The 19,319-nt window shown below is 42.4% G+C and overlaps 1 pseudogene; it reads left to right on the top strand.

The window, feature by feature from the left end:
* LOC147685425 (syntaxin-binding protein 4-like) overlaps nt 1-19,319 on the top strand; it is a 1,115,687-nt pseudogene that overhangs the window by 583,032 nt on the left and 513,336 nt on the right.

A 19,319-nucleotide genomic window follows, 5' to 3' on the forward strand; every position in this document is an offset into this window, starting at 1 on the left:
CTGGCATGCGCAAGGTTAGTTTTGGCTAGAGCTTGGATAGCTGAACAAGCACCTAATGTGAATGAATGGTGGTGCTTGGTTAAAGAGATACATCATATGGAGCTATCGTTAGCTAGGAAAAGAGGAGTGAAAGCAATGATTAAAGTAAAGAGAATATGGGGAGACATGTTTTATATACCCGACATTAACTAACTTGATTTGAAGTCGTGTTTAACTCAAAATCGGATAAGATTGTATTTATTTGTGTAAACCCCTTTTTTTTATATAATTATTTTTCATTTGTCTGTCTGAGAATTGATTATCACTTACCAGCTATGGTAAACTGCTTTTTGTAATATTCTTTAAAGACATTGGAAATTATGTACAACAAAATTTTGATTGTTCTGTTTAATCCTGCCTGTGATATCCATTAATAAAAAGGATAAAAAAAAAAAGGATATATTCTTTAACCCGTTCTATGCTCATGACGGAACCGCTCCGTCATGAGCCTCGGTTGAGCTGTGCTCATGACGGAGCGGTTCCGTTATGGCCCGCTCGGCGCGCCTGCGCGAATTTCGCGCCTGCGCTGAGTGTTCCATTGAGCGGGCGCGTTCGTGACGGAACCGCTCCATCACGAGCACAGCTCAACCACGGCTCGTGACGGAGCGGCTCCGTCACGAGCATGCGAGCGCCGCTCGGCCTCCCCACCCCTTAGCGCTGCGGCGGACTTCCCGCCGCAGCGAAGGGGTTAAATCATCCTGGAAGAAGCGAGTACTGCAGAAACAACAAGGTGTTGGAAGGAATTCTTGAGTTTGTTATAGACACTGGTGATCGCTATGGGCCCCATTACAGACCATCTGATTGCTTGTAGTCCCCTTCTGGAGGTCCTTTGCTTAGCATTTCTGGAAGGACTGTTTCCATCAGGGGTCGGTCAGTACTGATTTGCATAATGTGCGCCTTTGTCTAAAGTGTCACTGTGGGCCAAAAACGATGGACTGGAATGCTGACCTGAGCGATTATTTGTGACTGAGATTAATTCGCTATTCCATCACCTTTTTGTTGCTAAATTTGACACCCTAAATGTGTCGGGATAAGGAAATGCCTCTTTTTGCATTATCTCCCCCAAAGTTTTGACTGATGATGTTGGTTTTTCGACTCCGAAAGTGCACTGTGGCCTGATAACCAGACCTCAGTGCCAGTGTCCTAAACCTTTACAAAGTGCATTTTGGATTGTCTACCCCCAATTGGCATAAGTTAACTTACTTATAAGTCCCAAGAATATGGACCCAAGGGTACCTAGGGCTTGTCAGTTACAGTATTCGCCCAGGGCAGCAGCACTGAATGTGCCACCCTGAGTGTGATGAAGCACACCATGGCTTTCAGTCTGTCACTGCAAACTGGAAGAGCAGTTTTAAACTAAACTACTAGCTTGACCTTGCAATGAAACATGTGAAAAGCCCCCACATTACTTAACAATATTTATAAGTCTCTCGTTAGAAAGACCTATCAAGCCCTAAGACAGGGAGCTATATTTTATTAGGTAGTACATCTACTTCTATATGTCCTAACAGTAAAGGTCCTAAATTGTCATTTTCACTGTGGATAAACCGGTGGCCCATTTGGATAATACAGAATTACACACTGATCATTCAGCTGTGCTAACTTCTGAATGGGCGGTTGGAAATGGGTACTTCAAGGTACCCAATTATTTGTGGCATGACTTGATGCCCATGTCAAATGTAATGTCACTTATAAGTAAAGGCAACTTTTAGAAAGTTGCCACCCTTGCCTAGTTCTTCTGGTGGCAATTCACAGCTCCTGGCCTCCAGACAGCCTTCTGCCCTCCGGGGGAGACATGCAAATGACTCCTAAGTACATAAACAATAATTCAATACAATAATCTAACCATTTGAATATTATGGTAACTGCCTTGCTGAGTCAGAGGGCACGGAATGGGGTATCCCTTTGATGTAACTTGATTGCTACTGTGAAGCAATGTATCAACCTACTTCTTTAATGGTAAATATACTTTAGTCAAGGAATGTCACAGTCAACTGTTTTTTTGCAGATCTGAGCAGTGTGTTCAATCTTGTAAAGCATGCCAAACTGGGGCAGACCTTGGCAAAAATGTGTGCTCCTGTAGACATTATTGCACATCTCTCACAGTTCTATGCTCCCCTGAATGCCTGAGTACAGTACAAACAAACGAGGAATGTACAACAAGCTTCAGGGCAAAAAGAGGCATCAGACAAGGGTGCGTTCTTGCTCTGTTTTTGTTGTATATTAATGGGATGAAAAAGATATTGCAACAGGTGAACGCTGATACCCAGAGAGTCGGCAAGCGACCAACCCCTGTCCTTCTATATGCCGATGATGCGGTGCTGCTATCTAGAACCACTAATGGTCTCCAGCTGCTGATTGACAACCTCATCGCAAATATGGACGAGAAAGATTTGAATTCTAAACCTAACAAAACGTTTTATAATGGTATGTAGGAAGGGAAAACAAAAAAATTAAAGCATGTTCTGCCAAAGGTCTTGAATTAGCAAAAACACTACATTTGACATAATTGGGCATGCACTTTTCGCATAGTGGACAATGGCACTTTCAGCTGAGAACTGTGTAACTGAAATTCAGAAGGTCAATAGAAGAGCGTTTTAGATGTGTGGAAAGAATAGGTAATAAACCCATAAGAGAAATGCTGCAAATGTTCAGAAGCAAATCCCTATCAGGTGCTACTCATGGGGCTTTCCGTTGGGTAAGGCAAACATCACAATCCTACATACGCTGGGGAATCTCCTCCTCTGCAGGCTCCTAGAAGTGTCACGCTCAACATCGACCTATATAGCTCACAATTAATTGGGTGTGCCTCACCTAGGAGATGTATTCCGATAAGCCTGATCATTATCTGGCAGCTTCTGGAGTAAGACAGGCAGTACGTTCACCAAGGACATTTTGAAGATTGCCTAGCACTTGAGCACTGCAACAAAATGTCCTAGATATGTGAACAGCTTGGTGAAGGAGACTGATGAAAATGTTAGTTTTGAGGACCCCACTAGCATCTTGCAATACGCCGAAAAAAGAATTGAAAATGCTCCTAAAGGGAAAAGAGAAGCCAAAGGGAAAGAGAACTAAACCAACAGTCTGCAGATATTGCCCGGGAAACAGGCACTAAGGCACTTAAAGATACTTAATAGCTGTAACTAATGTACAGCGTAGATTCCATCTCACTAGACTACGGTTAGCAATTGTGCTTTTCATGGAAGCTTGCCCCAAAATAGGGACATGGGATAAAAAAAACGACCTAAATGCCCATGCAATGGGAAAACTACTCAATCTAGATTGCATTTCATCATATTCTGCAAGGTCTATAAAGATATAAAGAAACATTTTTTTCAGTTAATATTTCTGCCAATGAAATGTATTTACCATCAGGATGCTTTTAACTTTCTATGCAAACTGGGGGATGTTGTCATTTGTCAGGCAGTCACTTCATACATTTTAACTGGCATTAAGAGAAGGACGTCTTATTCATACCTACAGAGACTAACATGTGCGGTTGAATAATGAAGGCACTGTTCCTACATTTTTCATGTTTTATACCTGTCAGATATAGGACTTATTTATTCCCTTATCCTTATATGTACTCTTCACTTTCCTAGTGCACCATTAACTGCTGTGATCTTGTATATTTGACAATTTGCACTATATTCCTCTTTTGCACAATCGAGACAGGTAAGGTTACTGTATGTGTACTATAAGCTGATGGTTCTGGAAACGTTTTTAATACTTTCTTTTATTCCAGTGAACATTGTCCTCTGGATTGTCCTATAAGATCCTTTTTTATGCATTCTAGACCGATAATTGTATTTGTAATTGCATTGCATTTATATAGCACTTCCTACTGATGATGAGGCATCGACGCGCTTATTTCGGCGAGTAGCCCGCTACTCCGGAACACATAAAGGATTAGTGTTGAATTAGTATAGTGAAATATGAAAGTAATTTCAGTGGTGGATGGGTTAGTCAGTTATTTGGATTCGGGAGGATAGCGGAGGGATAGAAGAGGGACAAGATTTACATTTATTTAGCGTTTGTTACCCCTGATGGGGTGTTGAAGCGCTTTTTTGTTGAGTAGCATGCTACTCCGGCACCTATAAAGGATTAGTGTTGAATTAGTATAGTGAAATATCGAAGTAATTTGAGTGGTGGATATATTATTCAGTTATTTGGATAGAGAAGGGTACAGAGGGATAGAAGAGGGAAAAGGTTTGCATTTATATAGCGCTTCCTACCCCTGACGAGGCATTGAAGTGCTTTTTCGGCAAGAAGCACGCTACTCTGGAACCCATAAAGGATTAGTGTTGAATTAGTATAGTGAAATATGAAACTAATTTGAGTGGTGGATATTAGTCAGGTATTTGGATTGAGAAGGATAGTGGAGGGATACGAGAGGGAAAAAAGGTTTGCATTTATATAGCATTTGTTACCCCTGATTGGGTGTTGAGGCATTTTTTGGTGAGTAGCACGCTACTCTGAAACCCATAAAGGATTAGTATTGAAATAGTATAGTCAAATATGGAAGTAATTTGAGTGGTGAATATGTTATTCAGTTATTTGAATAGAGAAGGATACGGAGGGATAGAAGAGGGAAAAAGATTTGCTTTTATATAGTGTTTTCTACCCCTCATGAGGCGTTAAAGTGCTTTTTCGGCAAGTAGCATAGCAGTAGGAGGAGGCTTGGGATGATTAAAAAGGGATGTGGAGTGGAAGAGTCAGAGGGATGAGTTTAGAAAAGCTTGTTTTTGGGATCAGTATAATAAAAGAGGTGTCAGATGATGCAAGTGTAGAGTAGAGGAGAATCTAGAAAGGGTTATTTTGGGGGTCATAGTAGTGGTATGGCATTTGGGATGAATGAGAGAGTGGATGTATAGGATATATTGATAAAGGGTTAGGGTGAGAAATAGGGTAGTTCATTGGAAAGAGTAGTAGAAAGAGGTTTGAGATGAGTCGGAGATTTGAGGTAGAAGATATATTGAGAAATACATACTGTGAGAATTAGGGTAGTGCATTGGATATGCTGAATTAGAAGTAGTAATAAATATATAGATCTATGAATACATGAAAGTATATAGATGCATAAAGGAAATAATTATATATAGATTAAAGATATTGATAGAAGTATAGGATGAGAAATAGGGTACTGCATTGAATATGTTTTTTTAGGAGAAAAGTAATAAATATATAGATCCAAGGACATGGACGGTATATAGATGCATAAAGGAAGTAAGCATATGTAGATTAAGATGCATCAGATGAACTCTGGTTTTCAAGTGTTGTTGTACTTAAAAATATATATATATTTTTTAAACATAATTATTCTGAATGTTTATACACAGCAAAACACATATATAGGTACATATCTATAGTACAAATAAATGCTTATATAGAGCAGGATATGCTATATATTTCTGTTTGCGTATGGAGCTTACTTGGGGAAGAGCAAATTCTTTTTTTTTAACTCTTTTTATTAACATAGCTCATTAGACCATACATTACAATACGCATTTCCAACAGTGCACACAAAGGCAGGCACAGTACGTCATCAACAGTATGTTTACAGGCTGCTATCAGGCAATGGAGGCCTCCAATACCGCTCAGTCGCCCAAGCTCATTCCTCTGTACTTTCGCCAGGGTGCCCATATCTTTTCCCACTTCTTAACACACACCCTACTTTTGTAGACTGTTTCTTCAGCGCACTGGCACCAATCGAGGTCCCGTCTCCAGTCCTCCACCGTCCGAGGCAGCGGCGCTCCCCATCCCCATGCAATGTTTCACTTCACTATTCCTGCAGCCAAAACCAACCATATTCCCTTCTCTCTGGGCCAGTACAAGTCACCTTTTACCATCAGAACCAACCATTTTGCATCTAGTGGAACCCCCCCCCCCGAACCCTGGAAATAGTGTCCATTACTTTTAGCCAGTATCTAGCAATCTGTGGGCATTCCCACAAAATGTGCATGAAGGTTCCCTTGCCCTGGCGTCCCCACACACATAGCGCTGTAGGGGTCCTGCCCCATTTGTATAGGTGGGTCCTCGTGTAGTAGGTGCTATGTAGTACCTTAAGTTGCACTAGTCTAAATCTGGAGCGGACTGCTATTTCTCTTGGGCTCTGAATTGCTCCTGCCACTCCTTGTCATCTATGGGTCTCAGGTATTTTGCCCATGTGACTCGGAGGGCCCTCAAGTGATCGGACACATTATTTATCAGCTTGCAATAGACCGTAGAGGTCGGCTTCTCCTTGACTGGGCCCATTAGCAACTTATCCTCTAGTGGGGAGTATTCTTGAATAGAGGTGTCACTGTGAATGTGGGCACATAGTGCGTGTACTAGCCTCAGGTGTTGATATCTTTGAGTTTGGTGCAAGTTATATTCCTGCTGGAGTTTCTCAAAAGTATGGGTGGAGACTCCCTTTCACACATCACCCAGGTATTTAACCCCTATCAGCTTCCACCCTTGAAACACCGATAGGGCCGCTACCTTCCTCGGGGGATCACCAACCCACAACAAGGTTTTACCAGTCAGCTTACCCGCCCAACCTAGTAGTTTATTGGCCTCTCTACAACACTGTATCACCACTTTGGTGTGCTCCGGCCACTCTGCTTGTGCCTTTCAGGAGTATAGAAGAGGCTCACAGTTTCGTCCCGGCATGACGGCTCTATCTGATCTATAAGCTGGTTCGTCCATTTCTGCGTATATCCAATCATTGATGACCTGGAGCTGCGAGGCCCAATAGTATAGCCGAATGTCAGGAAGTGCCAATCCACGATCATACAACCCCTTCTGTAACTTGTGCAGCGCTATTCTGGGTGTGCCACCCTGCCACTGCAATTTTCTAACTTCCTGTGCTACCCGTTTAAAAACTGTCGGAGGGACCGGATATGGGGTGTTTTATGAGTACCTATATGAGCCGAGGTAGTGTCATCATTTTAAATAGAGCCGCCCTACCCATGAGTGAAAGCGGAAGAGTGCGCCAATGACTGACATCTGCGCCAAGGTGGCTTATTTGGGGCCCGAGATTCCTGTCAAGGTACTCCATCTGATCCTGCATGACATAGATACCCAACTACTTAAAGCCCTCCAACACCATCGGAGCCGAACATTGCGCTGGAACTGGGGGGGGGGGGGGGGGGGGGTTTGGGCTGGCAGTGAAAAAATTACTGACTTAGACCAGTTAATGGTATATCCCGAGTAGCTGTCAAAGAGATAAAAAATATGTGGAAGAGCAAATTCTTGAGTAGTTTTCTGAAGATAAGGTGGTTGTCTGTGGATCTTATGTTGGGGGGTAAAGAGTTCCATAGTTTGCCTGCTTGAACAGAGAAGGTTGTGCCACCCATGGTTTTTTCTTGTATCTTGGGATTTTGAGACGAGGTGCCATTCTAGAGCAGAGGTTCCTTTGCTGAATGTGTTTGGTGATTTTATTCCTGATGAAGAGCGGTCCCATTCCATGTATCGCTTTGTGGTTGATATAAAGCAGCTGGAACTTGGTTCTTCTGGCAGCAGGTAACTAATGCAGGGCTTTCAAGTCAGGGGAGAAGTGGTCTCGAGGTTTGATGTGCAAGAGTAGTCTGGCAGCTGAGTTCTGAATCCGTTGTAGTCTTTTCATGGTTGTTAAAGCTGATCCGTGGCAGAGGCTATTTGTTCAGAACAAGGGAGATGGTAGCTTGCACCTTGTGTGGAAATCCAAAATGGGGGAAGGTTTGTTGCAGAGTTTTTATAGTAACAAAGCTTTATCTTGCTACTTTGTCCACTTGGGCATTCATCGATAGCTTGGGGTCCATGGTTATTCTGAGGTTTCTTACTTCCTTCAATACTTTAGGTGGTGATCCCAGTTCATCAGGCCAGGCGGCAAGCGAGTCATAATGTTTCGAATTGCCACACATCAGTATTTCCGTTTTGGAAGCATTTCAATTTGAGATGGCTCCAAATCATCTATTGATCCATGGCTCTGAGACAACTGAAAAGTGTCGAATTTCCAATGTCTTTGGGGCATTCCAGTTGAAGGAGTATTTGTGTGTCATCTGCATAGTTATAGTATGTGACGTGAAATTGATTAATCAGTACCGGTAATGACTTCATGTGGATGTTGAAAAGCATGGGCAGGATGATAGAACCTTGTGGGACCTCTGCTTTTGTGGAGTATGGTTTGGACGAGAAAGGTGGGGTATGGATGACATTAGTTCTGTTTCAAAGGTAGGACGTAATCCAGTCTAGAGCAGTCCCCTCTATGCCGGTTTTGTATAGTCTTTGTATGAAAGTGTCATGGTCAACCATGTCAAAGGCAGCCGAGAGGTTCAAGAGGAGTAGCGCAGCAACCCCGGTGAGGGAAACTGTGTTCTTCAGGTCATCCCAGATCGCAAGTAGATAAAGTTATTATGGGGTAACCCAGTATCCCTCAGAACCTGGGCATTACAGTTTAGTGTATACAATGGTTCAGTCGGGTATGTAGCCTGATTGCTTCAAAATATGCATGAATCATTCAACGTATACACTGGCCATGGTTATATCAATTAGCATATCCTCTAGAATAAATCATTAAATGCTAATCCAAACAAAAAACAGGGTAATTATAGGTTTTAATCATGGATTTGTTTTTCATTCATAGGAACCCTGTGATAATGCATAAAGAGTAAATCAATAAACAAAATACTTTATACTAAACGGCGCATCAAGTACAGTGGGTGCAATGTCACAAATTGTACAAAAGTGACATGAAAATAGTGATTTATATACAAGTGAGTGAGAGGGGGAATGCCACATCAGTTGACTTATGTTAACTGGATTTACATAACCGGTCCAATGATATTGTATCGTCGACGTTTCGACTCTGTGGACGCCTGATTTGCGGGTCTGATGCGGGTCTTCTTCAAGACGGGGGGAGGGGATAGTGATGTGGCGCCTAGTGGTCCTTTGTTAGTTAGACGCGGGAGGGGTAATTGGGAACAATCACCCGTTGGGTTTACATCTTTTGGGACGATCAATCCTGTAAGAGGACCTTGTGTCATGCGTCTTCACTCTTCAGAAAAACGAAGCTTGTTTCCTTTTGAAGCTCCGCGTTAGTTAATTAGCAGCCGCATGTTTGCGCGATCTAATTGTGCAGTCTGTGCGTCTGTATATGGGCCCACTTGCGATCTCAGTCTAGCGGTGCACCCTCGGCAGGAATCAGTCCAACCTTCCCATGACACGAGTCCCTATTACAGGATAATCATACCGGTTTACAAAAAGGGGGAGCGAGCTATGTCAAGTAATTTGAGGTCTATCAGCTTGTTAGATTCTATACAGAAAATCGTCCCTAGATTAGTCTTATGCCAGATCCAATCATGGGTAGATGATGCTAAGATTTTATTATAACTGTACTAGCACAATTGATCAGGTACTGAGGTTTGCGATGATCTATTGAAGGGTTGTCCTCGTAGGTGGTGGCATGCTATATGCGGCATTCATTGATTTAAAGTCAGCTTTTGATCTTGTCCCACGTAATAAAATGTGGAGAGGCTTCTTAGAAGTGGGAATGCCCCTGGAGCGCCTATCGATGTTAGTCAAGCTTCATGATTCCAACTATGCCCAGGTTAGATGGGGTTCACATGGAGAGGTCACAGATAAATTTCTGGTGAAAAAGGGCGTGCGCCAAGGATGCGTCCTTGCGCCTACCTTGTTTTCCCTATTTATAGACAGGGTAGTGCAATATTATTCCAAATGCCCCACTGACGCTCCAACGCTTGAGGGAATGAAATTCCCCCTACTCATGTTTGCGGATGACACTTTGATATTATCTAAGAACCAATCCGGGTTGCAGGTGGCTCTGCCCCGTTTTGAGGAGTTTTGCCGCGATCATGAGTTGGTGGTAAATGTGGATAAGACAAAATGTATGGTTCTCCACAAATCAAAAGCTGTTAGGGGCAAAGTCTACATGAATGATGTTCCTCTAGAGCAGACAGATGTGTTTACCTATCTGGGTATAACTTTAAACAGAAAGCTGCATTGGAAACCGCAAATTGACAGGCTTGCTTTGAAGCATGGTCAGCTTCCTGGGGCCCTTCCTAAAGAACATAGGCTGTCACACACTAAACCTATAGCCCCTGCACTCACAATATATAACACCAAAGTGGTTAGCGCTGTTTTATACGGTGCAGAATTATGGGGGCATGAAAACCTAACTCGTCTGGCCATAGCCCAAAATAATGTATGAGGGCCTTAACAGGACTACCGCAACCTTCCCGCCTGGTGCCCTCTATTTTTGTACTAGGGCTGTCACTAGATCTAGGACTTAGCTAGATTCAGGCCTTTAGCCCTCTGGAGAAGGTTGTGGGCCACCCCTGAACTTGATCTTTATGCTAGAGCCCTTCTGGATTTCAGGGGGGTTGGGACATTATCGAAGATCAAATGTCTTCAGTACATCAAAGATACCCTGACTGCAATGGGGTTGAGTATCTTGTGGGATCATCCAGACTTGACTACTTTTCCTTCTAAAAAGGAGTTTAAGGCCGCTTATATGGATTTTGTGAAGGTGAAACGCTTTTCTTGTACAACAGGCCCTTCCCTAACTAGAGACTTCCTATCCATAAAGCATGAACCTGTGTTTGACCCCTACTGGGACCTTATCTTGAAACCACGCCATAGGAAGCTCTATCACCAGTTTAGCGTAGGCTCCCTACCTACAAGAGCCTTCACCAGTAGATGGCTTAGGCCCTCAACAGACCTATGCCCGTTGTGTCAGGCTTATCCTGAAACTATTCCCCCCATGTTCCGGACTGCAGCCTCCCGAGGAAATAGCTCAAACCTATCTGTCTTGTCCTTGGCACAAGGGTTGGCATCGAAGCCCTGAGGATTTTACAGACAAGTCCTCAGGATGCCATTGTTATCGACATAGTTAAATTCCTAGGGTGGGCGTGGAGGATTCGGGCCAACAAACTCAGGGCTTAATGATTTGGTTAATCCATAGTGACCTTAGCGGTGGGGTAGCATGAACTGCTTTCACCTTTTTCTATCTGTATGAAGTGCTAGATGCTGTGTGTTTCTTAATTTTAACTATTCTTTGTGCATCAGCTACTGTTTTACATCAAGAGTCTTGATCTATGGTTTAAAACTCATTGAAAAGGAATTTTGTGCATGTCTTAACTATTTATATTAATGTATTTTAAAGTAGTCACTTTTGGTGCTCGTATCTGTCTTTTATGGTTTTACAATCCAAATAAAGACTCTATGATGATGATGATTATGATGATGATGATGATGATAGTCCATTTCCACAGCCAGTAATTAAACAGCCATTCATTGATTTCTACCGGGGCACAAACTCTATTTTTAGGATTTTTTAAGTCACATTTCCAGACCATACTTGAACCTCCTTTTCTTTGCCTAAATTTGTCTTAAAATTTCATGACATACTTTTATTTTTATTGTTAGTGTTTAATTGTTGTGTATAGAAAATGTTCAAACATATTTTTTGTTTCTGGAAACACAAAAGGCGCAGGAAGTAAAAAGTGTTACATAAATTGTCAAGTGGCGTAAGCGATCTCCAGAATTTGGACAAGTTTCACTGAACTGTCTACCAAAATGCCTGTTCAACCTTCTCCACATGTCAGCCACGAGTATTGAACTTTTGGGTGGTTGGGTTTTCTACACTGGGATGTCAGACTGAGCCTCTTACTTAGGACTCTACATCCAAGGAATGCAATGGTGTTAGTTTTAGTTCCTCAGTACAGAACCTATCACACCAACATAAAAGATTCAAACAGGGGCTTCTAGTACAGTTTTCAAGAAATTCCACAATTATCGCAAATGGAGAGAATTTAAGGTTCTTTTAATTTCAAAGGCTTTCCCTCAGTCCAGCCAACACGTGTTTCGTCGCTTGGGCGGAAACCCACGACTTCATCAGGGCTGATGTCAAGTTCTTCTAGAATTATCTGCCTTCTGGCTGGTTATATTTCCGGCCCAGCCTTATGTGGCGTGGGTAATCCTTTCTTGTTGGATCCTGGTCTGTGTTAACGCGGACGCTTCAGATCGGTAACTCTTAGTTTATTCCGTATACCGGTAGTATTGGTGTGGCAAATTCCCTTCCGTGTAGCGCGCGGTCTTCCAAAATACGGAAGACCGCGCGCTACACGGAAGGGAATTTGCCGCCCCGTAACTCTAGGATATTGAGAGCGGGATGCGACTTCACTCCACCAATAATACTGGAGGAAGGACACTAATATTTGGTGTATATATATATCCGGTATCACACCAATACTACCGGTATACGGAATAAACTAAGAGTTACCGATCTGAAGCGTCCGCGTTAACACAGACCAGGATCCAACAAGAAAGGATTGCCCACGCCACATAAGGCTGGGCCAGAAATATAACCAGCCAGAAGGCAGATAATTCTAGAAGAACTTGACATCAGCCCTGATGAAGTCGTGGGTTTCCGCCCAAGCGACGAAACACGTGTTGGCTGGACTGAGGGAAAGCCTTTGAAATTAAAAGAACCTTAAATTGTCTCCATTTGCGATAATTGTGGACTTTCTTGAAAACTGTACTAGAAGCCCCTGTTTGAATCTTTTATGTTGGTGTGATAGGTTCTGTACTGAATAACTTTAATCTGAAGATTATTTGTGGGTTAGGATGACAACCCATGCCTAGGCACCCAACGACATATATATTCATCTCTGTAGATAGCAGCCTATAAACTGTGAAGCGCCATTGCCACCAAGATTAGTCATCTTTCTAATCTCCATTAGTTTTAGTTCCATTAGTATAGGTAGGTGTCTTCTCCATTAGTTATCAAATCAGTAACATAAACTAGTGTGTGTAGTACTACTAAGAATGTCTCAGAAAGGTCTATCAGTTTGGTAGGGCCCCAGAGGGAGAGATCCTTGTGGTTTTTGTGCAGGCCTATTTCAAGAAAATTCAAATAAAAGTACTAGGCCTCTGAAATGTAAACATTCAATATGCCTTACTAAGAAACAGATACATGAGCAGATACATGACTTCTGGAGGCCTATACCAAGAGGCACCCAGAGAAATAGACTCTGCGTTTCACCTTGAAGAGTTGCTCATTTAAGCAAATCCCTCATGCCTTAGGTTATTTAGGGGTACAGAAGGGGGTGGTGATAGACGGAACATCTGAACCAATCAAACACTCACACCCAGTCAACAGATCTGGGTTTAATCTATCACCGTTCTTTAGCCCACTCTAACACCCCAGTTCAGACATGGTCATATGCAAATCAGTCTGACCCTGTGCCTCATGGGAACAGTCCAGCCCGAACTGCCAAGCCATGCCTTTCCTGGACCGGAAACAAGCTTCCGAGGACCGGTTTCTGACATTACAGCCGTCTTCAGCCCGGCTTGCTTGAATCCAGTGGCAAAGTGAGCAAGGGACTCACGTCTGAGCATACCCTGCCAACTTATGGCGAACAAAGCGGTACAAAAGGGGGTGGTGATGGTCTGAACCAATCAAACACTCACACCCAGTCAACAGATTTGGGTTTAATTCATCAGCGTTCAGTTAAATACCATGGCAGATGTGGTAGTGTATGTTTCCAAAACGTTGTAGAGCTGTAGAGGATGCATAAAAACCAAGTCCTACATTTATACTGCTAACAGAGAGCCAGCAGAAATTGTCCATGAAGAAAGTCATCTTTCCCAGGCTCTGGCCACCAAATAGATTAGCGTTTACAGGAGTTGTGCTGCTTTGCTTTGTTTTGTGCTTTATTGTTTATAGATCCCATTCATACCACTGGTGTGATCTAGGAAATGTTAGTGTCATGGGTAAAGGCTAGAAGGGTGATCAAACCATGCTGCTGCAGACCTGTTGCTGACCCACAATCATTGCCAGTGAAGCAGAAGTGTGTGAGATAGATAGTCAGGGTTGTTGGAACTCACCTCCAGTGGGCACTAGGTTGGTACACTGGGTGGAATGTTGTAAGTGGAGCCTCAGGCATAGATTATCTTGTTTGGATAGGAGATCAGCAGCTTGGAACTTCCAAACCTTTACAGCTCTTCAGAACTGCAGCGAAAGAATTGTTTCTAATTCCAATTTGGACAATGCCACGGAGGGAGGTAAGTCATTAGGGAACAGCCCACACTTTACAGATCTTTGGAATTCCAGTCATTTCAGAAGGTTTCTGACTCGTGTTGGAAAAGAGTTACATATTTTGGCTTTTTTACCAACAAATGGTGGACATTTTTACTCCTGATGTGGAACTTTACTTTCTAACACTGAAGATGGTAATCAGTGATACCAGGCAATATGTGGGTCCTTCTAAGCCACTAGGTTTAGAAAATAATTTTTGCAAAAAGATCATCTCTGTCCCATGGATGCCTCTATGATTGACTCTGACTATGTGAACAGCCTAAATCAGATGTAGCAGCTGCCTGGTGTCAGCATTTGAAGTGTGTTGTTGTACCTATTGGCAAAGGCTGGGCCATGAATGTATAATTATTTTTTATAGTCGTTACAGAGGAGTTCCAAGATGATAATATCTTGTATCCTATGGGAAAGCCCAAGACAGGGGGAAATGAGTTGCAAGTACATTGTATCTAGAATGATGTTTCAGTAACCTGGTTTACTTGGAGCAGAAGAGAGATGTCAGTGTACATGATTTCCATAAGAGTCCTCACTTTGTTGGTGGCCGATGTGGGCAGTAAAAATTCCAAAGGCCTCTAGGAAATAGGGTGGTGCAGTAACCATTTTCACGAGGTGAGGATCACTGTTCTTAAAGCATTGAGCTGTGGGTGATTGTTTGTCATTTGTTGATCCATTGCAGATATTGGAGCCCAGGGCACAGATGTCTTGGTATGAATATTTTTTTCCGGTTTGAGCATTACCTTGGTGTTAATTTTATGCTGTGGCAGAAGATGTTAAAAAAATTTGGGATGCGAAAGAGAGGAACATGAAAGGCATTGAGAAGAAAGGGTGCAATGGTGGCACTTTCCGAGACTTAAAGAATGCCTGCGTCAGAGAGGAAACATATGTACAGGAATGAAGGAAGGTAGATTATTAGAAATGTCTTTATGGGGTACTGCGATATTCAGTCCAGTGTAGGCAGCATATTCAAGGTCTTTGTATTATGGTAGGCTAATATACTGAATACAGTACCAAAGAAAGGTTCAGTAGTGGAAGAGCAGCAATTCAATTCTGCTTCACAGATGAGTTCTGGTTGGCGCAGATGACAATTAAATATAATTTTGTGGTCTGGGCAGAGGAGACAGAGCTGTGTGGTGGTTGGAAAGGGCTTTATTTTCTTAGAACAAATCAGTGGATTGAGTGATGGCTGCTCTCTAAATGAGTGCTTAAGAAGGGTTCTTTATACATCATTCTCATGTTTTTAGGGTCTTTCATGTCAAGGTATTGTTTAGGGAATCTTGGAGTTGATGAGGAAATTGCCCATGTTGAGAATGAAATTGATAATGTCTCTGGATTGATGTGTAGAGGAGTGTGTCCTTGAACCTCGATGGAAGGCAAGCATCCCACCCTACTCCCACCTCCCTTCCCTCCTCCCTCTTAAAACTCAGCCCAGATGACCATCCCCCCTCCCACAACCTGGTATCCCCACCTATCCTTTTTCAAAATCTCTATCTCACCCTCAGCTCAACCCATGATTCTTACCCCGCCCCAGCCACTGTATATGTTAATTTATTTGCTCATTCTATGTCTCTGTTTTTTAGAAAACTAAGGCCTGGGTCTAGCTAGCGCTATATAAAACCTTTCAAATAAATAAATTCATAGGTAGCTGATATAACCTCTGATAAAATCTCTGAGGTTGTTGCTTTCTAGCAGGCAAAAAAGAAAAAAGAGAAATTACGAAGATAGCTGTGGAGAAAGTCTTTGAAGTGAGATCCAGGTCCCGTAAAATATTGGAGCAAATTATTTATGAGTTGGGTATCCTGGTATTCTGTGTACCTTGCAGGGCCAACAACGTGTAGATAGATTTTGGATGGATTCGACTAGAAGAAGTTCATTTTTGGATTTTCGAATTCAGCATTGAATTCTCAAGTCCTCTTTATAATTTTGTTTCTCTTTGCTGTTTGAGGGTAGCTTTGTCAAAATCTAAACTTGACCTTGGACAGACATTATACTAGGAGACCTAAACATTCACTTGAATGATGCAGAAGATATAAAAATTAAAGCTTTCTTCACACTCCTTGAAGCTAACGATCTTACCCAACAATGCAATAAACAAACCCACACCAAAGGCTCTACCCTCGATGCAATCATTTCCAACCATAACACCATATCCCTCCAGTCCATACTTCCCACTGACTGGATCGATCACTAGCTAATTTTGTTCAATCTCAATGCCAACCAACATAAGCTCCAGACCCAAACTAAACGTCCTAAACACTGGGCAGGAAATATGTACCTAATTCCTCAGCCAGAGTTAGGATCTCTAATCACTTCCCAAATTATACCTTTTCCTGATATTTCAACCGCCGATGGCCTCACCTCCCACTATAACATGAACATGTCAGAACTGTGTAACATGATCCTCCCTTTAAAATTCAAAAAGTCAAGAAGTATCCCCTCCAGATCATGGTTCAATAAAGACCTCAACAATGAGAGATGACAACTTAGGCTGGCTGAAAGAACATGGAGACAACAAGCCTCATGGACTCATCTCTCTCTCTCTCTCTCTCTCTCTCTCCTCCGAGCTGAATGCTTAAAATACAAAAAAACATATCGACAGAGAGAAATCATCCTTCTTTCGTGATCAACTTGACCACTCCAAAAACAGACCTAAATACTTTTTCAACATCATATAACCCTAAACCTTCTTTTTTTCGCAACATCCACCAGATGACACTGTTAACCGACGTGGAGAGTTCACCAAATTCTTGTCTGAAAAAATAACTAGCATCAAACTCTCTCTGTACCCCCACACCTCCTCTCCCTGCAACAAAGATTCCTCACCTACCAAAGATGGCCTCCCTACTGTTACACTCTCAACCAATGACGATCCCCCAAGCTCTTCTCCTCATTGAACCAGAGCACGAACCACAATCATATACAACTGAAAAACCATGCATCGTGGACTAAATTTGATACTGTCTTGGAAGAAGGAGTCACCAAAATACTTGCATGTATCATGTCAACCTCACATCTCTCTGACTCTCTTCCCTCCTCGCTCGACAAACATCTCAGGCACATCATTGCCCATACATGGACCAAAATGACCTTAATAAATACACACTTATATATAACCACCCTCTCCTTTCCAAAACCATCGGAAAATGTGTGCTCTCACAACTCAACTACCACATTGAAAAATTCAACCTGCACCACACCTGTCAATCTAGATTCAGGAAAGGCTGTAGTACGGGACTGCAATCCTTAACATCACTGATGACCTACACAGATCCCTGGACAAGGGGCAGGCAGGTAGCCTAATCCTCCTGGACCTCTTCACTGCCTTTGATACATTTAACTACAAAATTCTCCTAAACGCCCTTTCTCAACGTGCAGGCATCAACGGTACTGTGCTTCAGTGGTTCGCCTCATACCTGAACCAACAATCTCACTTAATCAAGTGAATAATTCTACCTCACCAGCGATATCAGTGCCACAAGGAGCCCCCAAAGATCAATCCTATCTCCTGCTCTGTTCAAACTCTATATGGAACTCTTTGCAGTGATCCAGAAACAAGCCAAAATCGCCTTCCAACTCTATGCAGATGACACCCAACTCTACTTTAAAATCTCATCATCCAAAAACATCCACCAGCTAAATTATACTTTCTGCATGGTACCATCCTGGCTGACTAACAACCACTTAAAACTTAGCCCCAACAAAACTGAACACCTCCTCATCCAACCTGAAAGGGGTGTCGCTTCCTGTCCACAATGGGCTGCTTGACAACCTAACTGCACTAACCTGTAAACTTTCTATCTCTACCTCTGTTAATCTCTTGGGATTACACTAGACAAAAACCTGAACATGAAAGATCACATCAATGCTGAAACACCTAAAAAAGAAATACCTTCATCCCCCCATAAGAGTTAAAGACTGTAGTGTAATCCCTATTCCTCTCCAAGAGAGACTACTGTAATGCAACAATCACTAGTTCCCCATAAAACTACCCAAACCCAAATGAAATCTACACTCAATGCAGCGGCTAGACTCCTCTCCGGTGAAAGCCGCTTTGACCACAGCACTCCCACTCTTAATAAAACTCAGCTGGCTACCAATCGAAGTGATACATATATTCAAAACAGCCTGTATAATCCATATAAGGCTCTACAATGAAAATTCCTATCTACTTCTCAAACAAATTATTAAAAGCTGGCCGAAAGAGACCATTGCAAATCTCAAACGCTCAACTCCTAATTCCACCCAAATTCAAGAAAGAAAAAACATTCACCCATTCGTTTTCGGGGAATGCACCTAGAATATCGACTACCCTGCCATAGGATCTTCGTACCACTCAATCTTTCCTACACTTCAAGAAAAACCTAAAGCTACTTCTCCTCAGCATATACCTGCACGCTACCTCCTAAAGCAGTGGACGCCCTTGGATTAGAGTCTTTCCCAACTCCAATGAGCCTGACCATCACTACCTCTGGATAGCATCGTGCATTTACCCCTTACCCCCTATATGAACCAAGCATCATCGCCTTCTGAACTCTTTCGCATGGCCACTACAACGCCTTTTGTACATTATATATTGCCTCCTATTACCCTGTACTACTTGTAAATGCTGCAGCTCCAACTCTGTAAAGTGCTCTGATACCTTCGGGTCAAGTTTGTGCTATATAAAACTCGAAAATAAATTAATTAATAAATAGCTTTTGGTTCTTTTGCATAAATACACAGAGATGTTAATTGCTAAAGCAGGAACCATTTGTTATTTCTTCATAATATATAATGCAATAATTACCTAATATAGATATATGAATATAATATTTCAGCTAGGTCACCAGATCCTCACCAAATGATAACCAAGAGATGCAGTTCCGGGAGTGATTTCTACATCCCATAATTGTCCTTCCCTTCTGTACTCATCCAAATACCAAGCAGCCATTTTCCTTCTACACCAATCTTAGACAATTACATTTGACTGACACATTCGATGTACACTCTATCCCCCGTGCAGGTGATGTAATGTGCACTTTGGGTCCTACATAATTGCTACCCGACCCATTATCGTCCTGACTAAGTGGTAAAGGAAGATTATCTTCACGGGTATGGGTTATCAAAATAATCCATTGTATCATGCTGTGGAGTTTGTGTGAATTCAGTCATGCCTCAAATAATTCAGACGCAGGTGAATGAGACTCTTGAAGGTCTGGCTACACAC

This window comes from Lissotriton vulgaris, chromosome 10 (genome assembly GCF_964263255.1).
Source record: "Lissotriton vulgaris chromosome 10, aLisVul1.2, whole genome shotgun sequence".
NCBI lineage: Eukaryota > Metazoa > Chordata > Amphibia > Caudata > Salamandridae > Lissotriton > Lissotriton vulgaris.